Below are 14360 nucleotides of genomic sequence, written 5' to 3'. Positions count from 1 at the left end.
ACCTCTGTCCATTTTCAGGGTTGAGATGGATTAGAAGACCTGCAGCTCCTGCAGGAGGCCATGTAATTTCATGTCCTCCTAATTTTAGAGTATAGACGTTCCGTTATCCAACCCAATGTGGGGAAAGTTAACCATCCTCTCCCCTCCCCACCTACTTTTCCTGGTGACTCTGGAAAGGCGCGAATATTGTTCCTTTGGCTCCACCAGGTTGACCAGATAATTACTTAGCCTTTTAGCCTCTCAGTTGTACCCTCCAGGACCACCAAACACCCACCAGAAGTAGATTCCATTATTTCCTTTCTTCTACTAGCTTCTGGATTTTTGTTGTTGTTGTTGTTGTTTATCTAGTCCCTCAAGATGGGTGATTGGGTTATTACTTTGGGTTCTTTCTTGTTTCTTGAGGTGGGCCTGTATTGCTATATACTTTCCTCTTAATACTGCTTTTGTTGTGTCTCATACTTTCTGGAGTTTGTGTCCTCATTGTCATTTCTCTCAAGATATTTTTTAATTTCTTCTTTGATGTCCTCATCAAGCCAGTGGTCTTTCAGTGGCATGTTGCTCAGTCTCCATGTACAGAAGATTCTAAACCCGGAGTTCAGTTCTCAGTGCAGCGCAGCTAATCTCCTGGGGGTCTTGTCCAGGTAATACTTTAGTATCTTGTTAACATTGTGAGGCCTTTAGGCAGAATAAAAAAAATATTTTGCCATACTTTTCCAGTGGTAGAGTGTGCAAAATTACCTAATCTGTCATTAGCAGAAGCAGAAGTCCCTCATCTTATTTTTGGTTATCGTTGCTTGTTTTTAAATCTTGAAAACATCCTTTATTGTTTGGTTAGTTACAGTCCACACATATAATGTGGGCCTGTGTGTGTGTGTGAGTGAGTGAGTGTGTGTGTGTGTGTGTGTGTGTGTGTCTACTTTGGTTATCAGTAAAGTCTAAGTATTTGTTTTGGTGGCTAACTTTATAATGATAACACCACAGAATGCTTTTAATCCTTCATTTCTTCAGAAAGTATCTAATTTTTAAAGAAATCACTTTGATTAAGAATGATAAAATTAGTACACTACTTTCTCACTTCACTCTACCAGTTGATTAGAGTTGATTGTATTGTATTTCTTAGTGTCTATCCTGACACCTTTAAATGTATTTCTATTATTTAATCTTTCAGTTAAAAACAGTAGCATTTGACATACAGCTATTAAGAAAGACAGAATATAAGTAATGCATATATGAAGTAAAAGAGAAACAATAGACTAGGAAAATGCCTTGAAGGTTTAATTTTTATGCACACAAATGGCCAATTAAACTTAATCCTTGGAATATAACTATGTATTTCCTTTTAGTTCTGTCAATTTGTGCTTTAAATATTTTGAAGTTATGTTATTGGATACATATAGCTATAGACTTTTAATGTATTCCTGGCACATTAATTCCTTTATTGTTACAAAATATCTTTCTTTTTTTTTAAAAAAAAATGTTTATGCACACAAGAACTGGGGTGTAGGCCGGAGGTGTGGGGGGTGAGAGGATTCATCAGAGACAGAGTGGGGAACAGAACAGGTATATCTACTGAAATTCACTGCTGAGGGGAGCAGCAGCGAGACAGGAAAGGTCTGCTGCCCTGGCTGGGGATCGAACTTGTGCTACAGTGCTGCCCATAGCTTGATAGCACTGACTTTAACCACTGTGCCACCAGGGAGGCCCCAAAATACCTTTCTTAATCTTAAATATTGCTTTTTTCCTTAAAACCTTTTTCTGATATTTGCATTACAATGCTACATTCTTTTGGTTATTGTTTAATGGTCTATCTTTTACAGAATTTTAATTTCAACCTTTTTCTGTCCTTTTATTGAAGATTCTCTTAAATGCATAATAAACTTAGGATTTTAATTTTTTTAAATCTCTTAAAACAAATTACATATAATGCAACTGCTGATATGTTTGCATTTATATTCTTGTTTTTATTTATTAATATTTATATGTTTTCTAATTCATCTATTATGTGATCCTTTTTCTTTCTTGCCTTCCTGTGGGTAACCAATTTTTTTTATTATTCAATTTCCCCCTTGATTAGTTTGTTAGTTACACATCCTTCTATTCATTTAATGGTTACCCTAGAGACTATGTGGCATGCTTCCTTAGTTTATTAGTTTAATATAAATTTTTAACTTTTTCCACTTCCCTACCAATGCTAGATATTAGGCGAGGTGAACTTTATTTCCAACTCTTCTGCCTTTTGTGATCTTGGTGTCATACAGTTTAATTATACATATATTTAACCGCGATAAGAAAATATTTTTATTGTTATATATATTCAGATTTAGATTTACCTTCATATTTGCCTTTTTATTGCCTTTCCTTCCTTGTTGTATTTCCATATTTCTCTCTGAGATGATTTTCTTCCTTCCAGAAAAACTCTTTGTGACTTCTTGTATTGTAGGTCTGCTGGTTATGAATTCACTTAGTTATTATTAGAGGGCATCTTTATTTCACCTACACGTTTGAGGACTATTTTACTGCATATATAGTGAAGTGATTGCTACAGTAAGCTTAGCTAGGCCCTCATCTCCGTCATCATTACCTTCTTTTATGGTGGAATATTTAAGATCTATCGTATGCTCAGGAACTTCCAAGTATGTATTGCAGTACTGTTCATTTTAGTGGCCATGGTGGACAGCAAATCCCCAGAACTTATTGGAAAGCACACTTGCAATGGGAAGTTTATACCTTTGACCAACATTTCTCAACAACCCCTTTCAGCCCCCCTCCCCTGCAACCATCATCCACCAGTCGATACCCTGATTCTAGCAGTTTGGCATTCTTAGATTCTACATATAGTGAGATCACATGGTATTTGTCTTTCTCTGTCTTATTTCACTTAGCATAATGCCCTCAGGGCCCATCCATGTTGTTGCAAAAGGCAGATTTCCTTCCTTGTATAATATATATATATATATATGTTTATATATTAATCTAATTTACTATAAGGAATATTACTTTCATATAACAGTTTCATCTCCTTTGAATTTATATCTGAAAGTGGGAATGCTGGATCATGTGGGAGTTCTATTTTTATACTTTGGAGGCGCCTCCATACTGTTTTCCATAGTGGCTGCACCAATTTACATTCCTGCCAGCTGTGCACATGGTCCTTCCCTCCGCATCCTCACCAGCACCTGCAAAGAATAGGTTTTGAATTGATCAATTCTGCTGTTAGGATGTTTTCAAGTTTGTTTTCTATATGATTGTAGGTTTTTTGTATGTTTTTCTTTCTTTAGTTTTCCTTGCAATTATTATGGGCTTTTTTCTCAAGATGAAACCAGTCTGGCACATTTGATTCATTTATTTCACTGCAGACCTCCTGTATCACAATCACTTTCATTTCTACTAAATGGTAACAACCCACACCCAGAGTTACAATGGTTGATAGTTACAAACCACCTACTATGAACAATTCCGAGTGCTTTGCATGATTAACTCAATTCATCACCATAACATGGCTGATGAGGTAAGGATGATTACTGTCCCTAATTGATAGAAGAGGAAACTGAGGCACAGAAAGAATAAATCCCTGGCCCAAGTTATGAAGGGCTACTAAGTGGCGGGATTGGGGTTCCTATCCCATCCTAAATCACGGGATTATCTTATGTTGTGAATCAATTTCCTGACTTTCTGCATCATTCGGACTTCTCAGGCCTCAGCCTTGTGCCCAGACTGCTTTTATGTGTGCTTATGGCCTAGTCGGGACTGCTGGAGACCATGTGGAGCGTATCGAGACCCTTATGGCAAATAATGCTTTTCAGCCTCCGGCAGTTCTCCTTAGAACAATTCTTACGTTTTCCACGGTTGACTCACTTTCCCACCCCTCTGAGACTTTCTGAACCTTTGTCCCTCTTTCTGAATTTCCTGCTCAACTCTGTTTTCCCAGTTTTAGTGGATAACTCAACGCCTGTGCTGCATGGGGCAATGTCCGAGCTGAGCTTTCTGAACGTCTTTTCTCCTCCAGAAAACTTTTCTGTAGTGCCATCCGTTCTTTTCTTCTTCTCTCCAGTTTGTATCCATTTCTCCCTCCCCACCTTGCTTGCCCTTCCTCCTTGCTCTGCACCCCAGGCAGAGCAAGTTGGGGGTTCTGTGGCTGCCGCAGGAACGCAGCAGAGTTCTGTGCTCTTACAGCCCTCGCTCGAGTTGGGGAGACAACTAAGAAACAAATCCGGGCCTCTCCTGCCAGATCATGGTCAGCGCTTTGAAAACAAATGAAGTGGGATAAGGGAGGCAGAGCTGGGGGGAGAGTGAGAGTGGTTCGTTTTTATGTTTGACAGTCAGGGAAAGCTCCTCTGGGTAGGTCCTGAAGGCAGGGTTGCCAGATGTAGCGAAGAAAAATACAGGGCATCCACTTAAATTTGAATCCCAGATAAACAACTAATAAATTTTTAGCAAAAGTGTGTCTCACGCAGTACTGAAAACTCTTCACTGTTTATCTGCAATTCACATTTAACTGGATGTCCTGAATTTTCTCTGGCCACCCTGTAAAGGAACCCTGGTAATAAGCCACCCACACAGTGGAGGGAGAGGTGGCAGGCACAGGGCATGTCTCAGGGATATTCATTTTATGTCTGCGATTGTCCTGCGCACTGGGGAGACAGAAAATCGCTGTGTCCTTCCTCCTCCCGTGCAGCCTTCTCTCCAAACAGCAGTCAGAGCAGGCCTCTTCACATCCAAATCATGTCCCTTCTCTGCTCAGCCCCCTCTGGTGACGTCCCTTCTCAGAGTAAAGGGCAAAGTTCTTAAAATGGCCTTCAAGATGTCGGTCAGCTGGTTTTGCCACACATGGCTCGCCAGGGGCCTGACGCCTGATTCCTGCCCCTGGATACTGATTAAACTTGTTTGTGCTGCAGCCTGGAGCTCAGAACTTTCCAGCGCATCCCCTGTGACTCTATTGGGCATTGGCCTTGGAGAAGGCTGCCTTACATGACCTCACCCGGCTGCTACCTCTCCCACCTTAGCTCGGGCAGCGCCCCGCTTTGCTCTCTCTCCTGAAACCACCCCCACCCCCTACCCCTCGCCCCGCACACTCCTCCTTTCACTCTCCGGTGATGGACCCACGGCCAGAGGCTGGACCTCCATGTGCCCCTCCCCCACTTTCATCAGCTCTCTGCTCAGGTGTCAATCTATCAGCAGAGGCTTCCCAAATCACCCCTACCCGCCACCCCAATGCCCTCTCCCTCTTGTGGTCCCCCCATGACAATTTTTCCCGTTATGTGTTTGTTTATATCTTGATTTATGCCGTCTCCCCTGCCCCCCAACATAAGCCCTTTGAGGGTAGCGCTTTGCTTAGTTGGCTGCTTCAGTGCATAGCTTGAGCTCAACACGGGTGGGCTCGTGAAGGCCTCGAGTGTCACGGGTGATCCAGACACATGGACGAACACTCCCAGATCACAGATCATTTTCAGGGAGTTCTAAACAGCATTCCCAAGGGAATATCATGCTTTCGTTCCTGATTTCCCCCCCTTCCTCTCGCTCTAGGTTGTTGTTTTCCCACTTTATCAGTAAACACCTCACATCCCACAGCCTCTGTACCCTCAGTCTCCAAACCCACTCAAACCCTCCCCCCCCATTTAGTGAGTGCTTAGAGTGTGCTAGGCATTATAAAAATCATCTCATTTCACTTTGACAACAACCCTGGAGTAGCTATTAGTCTTGGCCACATTTTACAGATGAGGAAACTGAGTCACAGAGACATTTGGAAATTTGCTGCAAGTGCTTGGGAATTCCTGCACGGGCGTTGACCTGCAACCACGGGGGTGTGGGGATAGGCAGACAGGCACCCCACCTGCCTTGCCATCAGAACACTCTGAGTTGTATATCATATTCATTTTAGACGGCCTCCCCTGGGGGTGCACCCCAATTGCCCACAGCAATAGGCAGCTCATTTCTGACTCACCCTTCCACACACGCACCTTTAGAATGTCCTAAATAAATGACTATACCAAGATCCTTGACTGAGAATCAGCTTTTGGGAGACCCCCAGACCGATACACTATCATCCAGTTTCCTCTCAGGGAAAAGTCTTCTTTACAACCACCAACGCCTTCTCGTTTGTTACTTCAATTGAGAGGCCCACACCATCCTGTGGAGCGCTGTCCCTCTCGCTTCCACAACCATCCGACCCCCTGCACACATCAACCTTTCTTTTGACCGCGAGAGTCTAGCTATTTTTACAAATTTCCTTTGTAACTGTTTGAAAGTGAATTTTGGTACATTTGATCATATTAGCCACCCATTTGATTCACAAAGATGGATGGAAATTTTGGCTTGACCAATCTGTGAGCTGGGGATGTTGTTGCCTAGGTAACTGCCTGTGTGGGCGTGGAATTAAGGATAATAGGCCTAATGCTACATATGAAAAGAGAACAGATTGCCTGGTAGAAGGAGGTGCATTAGATTTCTCAAGCAACTTGAGATGCCATTTAGTTCCCTGGAAGAGGCCATTTCCTCGGCAGTTAGAGGAGTAAATGACTCAGTAAGAGATGCTGTTTGACAGCAGGGATTTCTGAAAGGGGATTTTCCATCACCTCATTCCAACTTCAGCATCGTCATGGGAGAAGGTGGGGTGTACACATACATATACAGGGAAAATACAAATATCTGAGAAGAGAGAGAAATAGACCAGTCCCTGCTCGTGTAGGATTCCTCCATGCCCATTGGATGGAAAGGATTTCTGTACAAAGGCAAATAGATGAAATCTTAATTCTGTACCTCTCTGCCCAGGGATAGCAGTCAAATCAATATTCTGTGCCTCTAGGAGGAAATAAAGAGCATTTATACTGTGGACTCAGCTAAACGTGTATATATATTAGGATGTATTGAGCTTCCTGGCCCCGGTGGCATAAAACAAACACAATGTTGCTTAGTGCTTCACGGGCGGCTTCAACTGTGAAGGAAGATTTGTTCAGCCAATCCACACCCCAAAACTCTTGTGGCTGTTTTATTCGCCATCCTTCCTTTCAAGGTGCTTGTAGAACGGCCAGCACTCCCCTGGGCTTCCTGTGCCCGGGAAAGTGGAACTGGATTTTGGGGAAGAGATGCTGAAGATTTCAAGCACCCCTTGAAAACCGAGGTGTCGGTGCTGCAACCTCAAGAAATCATAAGCAAACGGGTCTGGGGATTTAAATTAGAAATTTTGGCCGAGAGAGCATCTTTTCACATATGATAAGGATGTAAATTAGGACTTGAGAGCTTGGATAATGTTATCATCATTTCAGGGGTTTGTATTAAAAGCGATAGTGTCTTTCCAGCTGTAAATTGTCATCCTTTGTGCCTTTTTTTCATCATATCCGTTCTCTCTATTCACCTTGCCTGGAGAGCAAGGCCTGAACTTTATTTCTGTGTTTTCTCCACTGTTTTAATGTACGTGCCTTGCTTCAAGTTCTGATGGTGCATTGCAAAGATTCTTCAGGATAATCACCAAGGGATATGCTGACATTATAAGGAAGTGATATGGTCCAGTTAAAAAGCCTTCTATATAGAGAAAAAATTGCATGCATGCCAACATTTTAATTATTAGATGGAGAATTTTAATAATTATTTCTGCAACAACTTGTTGACCTGGGAGCTGGACGTGGGCAATTAGAGGCTTCTCATCACCTGCTGCCCCCACCTCCCATTTCTGGAAGCTGCTCAAGGACACATCCCTGAGAGAAAATGTGTTGCTAAGACAATCTGGACAGTAAAGACTTCTGTATAAGCCTTTAAGATTTGGGGTGAGTGAGTGTGAAAAACTCTTGTCGCTGCCCAAGATAAATCCTCTGAGTGAGTTTCTTGGGTTATTAAAACTGCCACCTGCTCATTGGAGTGGCCTGCCCTTTTCCTTGATCCCTGCTTGTCCTCCATGCGTGGGAGGCCAGTTTCAGAACCCATCTGCATTGTGACCCACACTATCCCCTTTGATTCCTCCACTCACGAATTCTAAATGCGGCCTAAGTGTCTGGGATGATTTAGGGTCACCAAGGACAGCCATGGCTATGCTGAATCTTGAGGCGCTGATGATGTAATCAAGGAAGTCGGTGTCTTAGATGGCTGCCCATTACCATATCTTCTAGATACAACCTGGGGGTTCCCCTTTAAATTGCTGTGTCTTTTTTCTTCCTATTACCATAGTCAGTGTGTCTGTTTCCACCAATCCTTCAAACCCCACCCTCCTTTTTCTTCTTTTTAATATGGCAACCATGTAACCAGGTTTGTTGGAACAGAAGGAAATTCTCAGTGAGGATCAGAGGCTCTTTTCTGTGTAAAGTGTATAAGCTTTGTACATGATCTTGCCCTCATCTATTTTGTTAGCTCCAAGGTGTGTGTGTGTGTGTGTGTGTGTGTGTGCGCGCGCGCGCGCGCGCATGCGAATGCTTTTGTACTTCCTTCATAATTTGTTTGCTCTAAATTTAGGGACCACAGTGCTATTTCTGGTCCTTCAGTAATTGGCTCTCCATTGTATCTCTCTCTCAAGCATTAGCGCTCCCCAAGACTTCCAAGTCTGGTGCACTGAATGGGTGGCTTCTATGGTTCACCTGGATGTCAGTTTAGAAACTACAACCAACAAAGTATTATATGTTAATACTCTGCAGAAGTTCTTTGTTGAGTTGGTGGACTCACCTGAATGTAGGAGATGATTGTAATGGACTTTCTGGCGGGGTTGTAGGGCCCTATTTGTCTCCACGGTCCAAGCCTTCCTTTGGGGATCTTCTGGGCAAGAAAATCCTCAAAATTGGATGCTGGAGGTGAAGAGGACCCTGTAACCCGACCAGAAAGTCCATTACCATCACTCACACGTGTCCTTGTGGGTATATGTCTATTCAAGTTTCTTTAAGTCAAATCTGTGTCATCAGAACCGTAGAATTTCACACCAAAGGCCTCCAAGTTTATCCTCTTCAATCAGTGTGGTTCAGATGGTGATACCGGACCGCTAACATGAAATGATTCAATCAAGTTCCAAGTACTGGTCGGTTAGTGACGGCGGTGGGATGCGGCTGGGTCTATGGTGGGCTTCATAGCTAGTGTTTTTAGTGCTTTAGTCACTGGCTTTCCTGTGTGGAGTTTGGGTGTTGTGGGGGCAGACACATGCTGGCTTTCCTGTGATGACTTCCTCAGCCACCATGGGATGGGGGAAGCCCTATATCTGCCATACCGGGTACTCCTGGTCTAGCCTGTCAAGGATGGGAAACGTCCCCAAAGGTGCGGCACAGGTGTAGGCCGAGATCACACTCAGACCACCGCAGACAGTCTCAGATGCTGCCGGCCCCCTGCCCACGTTTGGCCTGGCAGGCTGGGAAGTGCTTCATTTCCTGCTGTGACTCTTTGACAACTGGCCGATGGGGAGCATTCAGGAGAAACTTCCACAGGCAACACATGCAGTCCATTCACAGGAAGTGCCAAGTATCTGGAACCCTCTGAAACCTTGACTCAAACTCTGGGCCAGCAGGCTGCTCCGAGCTGGGGGGAACGAAGACTCTGGCCCAGGCAGTGTGGGGCGGTGGCTTGGCTCTCTGCCTGTGCGCCTCTCACCTGTCACTCTGTGCTGACAGAGCTGGGGAAAGTTATTTTTAACCTCTCAGCACCTCAGTTGTCCCATCTATAAAGTGGAGATAATAGTTTCTACTCAGAAGATTGTTGGGAGGATTAAAAAGACGATATTTGTAAAGAGCTAAAGACAGGGCAGAACAGGTGCTTGGTGTAACCCCAGGCCATAGAAGTGGTAGCCGTTACTATCTTACTTCCTTTCCCCAGCATTTCATTTCCCTCCAGGCTCTGCTTAGGGAAGATGCTCATATTTGAATAAATAATTAGTTTTGGGAATGGATGTGTAAACAAAAGTGCAAGTTATGAATTTGATAAATGTTTTCTTCCATCGTGGATCTATCTCCAATTTGGTTACTGTACAAACACATAAATTAGGTACAATAAATTTATATTTCTCCAGAATGGTTATTGAAAGGGTTATGCTGATAAGTTTTATTTTCTGCCGAGCCTGTAGAGTATAAAAAACAAAACTGAACAATTTCATTGTTTATAATTTCAAAGTATTCTCACATATTTTATTTGATACCGACTTGGCAAAATACTATTATTATTATTTTTATTTTAAAGATTTAATTTATTTATACAAGAGCCGGGGTACAGTCCAGATGCACAGGAGGGTGAGAGGATTCACCAGAGACAGAGAGGGGAGCAGAACACGCAGACTGACGAAATACACTGCTGAGGGGAGCAGCAGGCAAGACAGGAGAGGTCTGCTCACCATGTGGTTTGCTCTGAGGCTGGCGGGGATCAAACTGGCACTGCAGAGGCTGCGGACAGCTTCACAGTGCTGCGCTCAACCGCCTGCACCACCAGGGAGGCCCAAGATATTATTACCGGGCCCATTTTATGGTGTGTTTGAGGGTCAAGATGTTTAAATCAGTTATCCCAAAATGCATTGCCAGTGAGTCTGGACTTGAACCCAGGTTTTTACTTCTTAAGGCCCATGGAAATTCCTCTTATCCATCTATAGGTAAATAATTTTCAAAGAATCTTTAGAATATTACTGCAGCACAGTTCTGGCCATTAGAATTTCCTGGTGTTGTCATGGTGGGTAAATGGAAATTTTACCAGGGTAAAAATTACTTTGTGATTAGGGACTAGAAACAAAGCTGATTTTATGATTTAACCACCCCGGTATCTTAGGAGGGAGATATGCTTTTGTACTGTGTGTGTGTGTGTATAGTTCTGTTTATAAACTTTCTGGTAGAACTGATATAGCAGATGAAGAGCGGAGAGGGTCAGAGAAGGAAACCATGCGTCTATTTAACGGAAAACTTCAAAAGTCAGTAAATCTTGTTTTTACTTCAGAAATTGTTACCTGGAACAGGGGGGCTGACCCAACAGAAAAACAGTCTGCAAACCTCATCTTCAACGGAATGTTTTCAGATCTCCTCCTCCTCAAATGACCAGGTAAACAGAATGTGATGTTTGTTTCTATGAGGAGATCATTTGAGCTGTCCTCAACTGCCCTGCTTGCAATAAACCTGCTTCCTCTTATTTGGGGCTTTTCAAAAACGCTTCCCATACCTGTATCCCTTCATCTATTATTCCAAAGAGAGATAAATTTAATTTTTATTAGCTGAGCATCATGAGTCATTCTGCTAACTGGCACCACCAACCACCTCCCCACCAGACTGGCCTTTGCTGAGGGCTCTAAATTTAGAAACGGCATGAGATTGCCTCCGGGTTACATAAGGAAGCCAGGCGGGTATTTTTAGCACGCCATTATACCTAGAGAGCCCTCTGCCGCTGTCTGATTTGTTAACCACAGGCTGGAGGCAAACGTGGTTACCCATTCTCTCCACGTGCAGCGCGGGTGCTGAACCCCGCAGGACCAAATGACATTTGCAGTTTTGTTTACTTGCAGTTCTTCATGTTTATTTCGTCTGTGCTAGGCACATACTGGGAGTCAATTGTGTTCAAACACGATGGCAATATTTTTACCACCTCTTTTATTTGAGGAAACCTCCTCCTTAATATACATGATAATTTTGTCTTTTTTTTTTTTCTTTAAAGAATGGAAGGAATGCTTGTCACCTGCTCCTTTCTTAAGGCTGCCGAGGGCACCGGCTATCTAGACCAGTGAGGCTTTGTTTATGTTTTCCTTCCCAGGCACTTGTTTTTACTGTTTTTGCAAGGGGATGACTGCAGCTGATTGGGAAAAACAAAAGTAGCAGGGCAAACAGGAGGAGGCTGGCTGCCCTCGGGAAGGAGCTGCAGAGTCTGGACTGCGCATTGCTTTGCTTGTCAGGCGTGCTGCGTTTCCAGCCTGCTATTCAAATCCACATTAGTCCCTTCTGATTCTTTGGTGCCGTATTTTACAATCAAGGACATGCAGTTCTCTGCAATGTTAATGCAAGGAGGGTGACTCTTATTTATTTTGATTGTTTTAAGATTATCTTCGAAGGGATTGGATGGGTGGTCATGTGCATTGCCTAGGAAATCGGTCTGTGTAGTCACACTCCTTTCTGCAGTCAGCGTGGGGAGCTGAGGGTTTTAGCTGGCATCTGTGTGCAGAGCAAGGAGGACGTGGTCAGGGGGAGAAGTGAATGGTGCACGTGAACATGAGGGCGTTCCCAGCAGTACAGTTAGAACCGCGGACTCAAACAGTTCCTCGAGACATTGCTCAGACATTAGTATTTCAAGGTGGTTCAGGGGTGTGAGCAGCAGGGTTGTACACGCTGGCCCAGGTGGCTCACTCGGTGGCCTGGTCAACGAGCTGGCCAGATGGAGGCCCCTCTCCCTCCCGAGCACAGAGGCTAGGTAGCCAATATTCTCTTGCTCACCCTTTCTCTTGGTCATAAAATTATTTCCGAAAAGATACATCTGATCATGTCATCTCATTTGTTAAAAAGCAAATGGAATATAACCATCCCTAAATAATGAAGATAACTAAGTAGCAATCAGATAAAAAGCAACTTATCTGTTTCTCAATAATATAATTTACATAAATATGGAAACAGGCTGTGTAATAAATGAAATGAAATAAGTAATTACATTTCTTAGAAATGGGGAGAGAAAAAGAGAGAGAGACCTCCTGACAGAATATTGTGTTACTAAATACAATATTTGATTCAGCCGAGTCCCCGAGTCAGCGCACTCTCCCGGGGGAACACCTGTTCCCAACTCCGGTCCCACAGATGCCGTGACTTCCATACCTGGACAGAAGTGGCTGCAGCTTCCCGTGGGCTCCCACAGGCCCAGGGGCTGGCTGTTTGGTGGCCCCACGTGACTCCGCCAAACCACAGGGAGGTAAGTTCAGAATGCCTGGTGCCCCAGACTGTGTCCTCTTGGACAAGACCACTTTCTCTCATATTTACTTGAAGATTGAGAGTGAAAGGGCCAGAATTTTCTTCCTGGAAGGCCAACCCATGCCTCACCCATGGATGCCACTCATGCCGGTTCTCCTATGAACCTGGCCTTGTAAGTTCCCACTTTATAGGGTACGGCATCATGGAATGTGTTTTCAGTCTTCTAACAGAAGCCCTGATAACCATGGTGGACGTGCCTGCCATGCAGATGAAGAGAATTTCTACTGCCTAGCGGGAGAGAGTCCCATGGGGCATCGTGGAAGTCGGACAGAGCCCTCCTGAGGGCACAGATGAGGTGTCCAGATGGCTGGCGAACAGGGCCATTTGGAATGAGGGCAGCCGTGGGTGCCCCTGAGGGGGCAGGCCAGCTCACTCAACCCAGAAATGACCAGTGGGGCAGCGGCCTCCTTGTCCATCTGAAGGCTACTAGGACTTGGATTGGCTGCTCACGTGGATCTCCTGGAGGGGTGGACTCCCTGTAAGGGTGGAACCCAGGGCGCCGAAGGGTGGCTGCAGGTGACTGGAGCAGCCCTCTCTCTTCCCTCCAGAGTCTGAAGGACATGAGCCCTGCGGACAGAGCATGGAGAAAAAGGCCCCAGGTGCTGTGTGGTGGCCACGCTGTTATGTACGCATCGCGCACGTGCTGTGGGAGGAAACTTAGTACAGGTTGAAATGGAACGTCACCAGGAAGGGTAACCAGGCTCCCTCTGGGCTAGTGCCTACTCTTGCTTGGAAAAACTGACAGAAGCTTGACTGCTTGTTTCTATCGACAGAGCTGAGTGGGGGGCTTCAGGGAAGGCTTAATGCAGGGCCCTCTGCTGCAAAGTACATTGCTGTATGGAGCGTATCGGGCATATTTTGTGCCCATAATCATCCTCTGAGCCCATCTCTTCCTGTGGGGACAGTGGCCACATGCAGATGGGACCCAATCTCCCCCTACCTTAACTGCACTGATGAGCTGATCTAAGGTGGCTCAGCAGCTATGTTCTGAGGGCACTCACAACCTGAGGGTAGCCCCCAAGAAAAATCCTTTACCACTGAGCAATGGTAGTTAGTAGAAAATAGTACTTCCTGGGTAGACAATTCTGAGGTGCATTTTACACAGCCCCTTGGGATTTCTAGAATGATTGAGCTCCAGCTGTTCACAGTGGTGACAACTTAATAACATACCTTATTAAAATTATGTTACTATATTAATGATATTAATATTACAGACTACATATTATATAATATATGCAAGATATTGGTATAGATATCATTATAGATTAATTAATAAATATTAATAATTAGCTATCATTAATACTTATTGCTCATAATTGACTTCCCATCCTCCTCATTTCACTCTCCTCTGTGCCCCCATTTCTGTTCCTTGGGGTCACTTTCCAAAATAAACTAGCACTCTGCAAGCTATGATATCAGAGCCTCATCTCAGACTCCGCTTTTAAGGAGAGTAAACCAGAAGGTGGCAATATGCCTATC

The sequence above is a fragment of the Talpa occidentalis genome, unplaced genomic scaffold, assembly GCF_014898055.3.
Source record: "Talpa occidentalis isolate TD23 unplaced genomic scaffold, MPIMG_talOcc4v2.1 talOcc4.15, whole genome shotgun sequence".
In the NCBI taxonomy this organism is placed as follows: domain Eukaryota; kingdom Metazoa; phylum Chordata; class Mammalia; order Eulipotyphla; family Talpidae; genus Talpa; species Talpa occidentalis.
The sequence above is the reverse complement of the archived record's forward strand: the minus strand, read 5'-3'. Positions refer to the sequence as shown.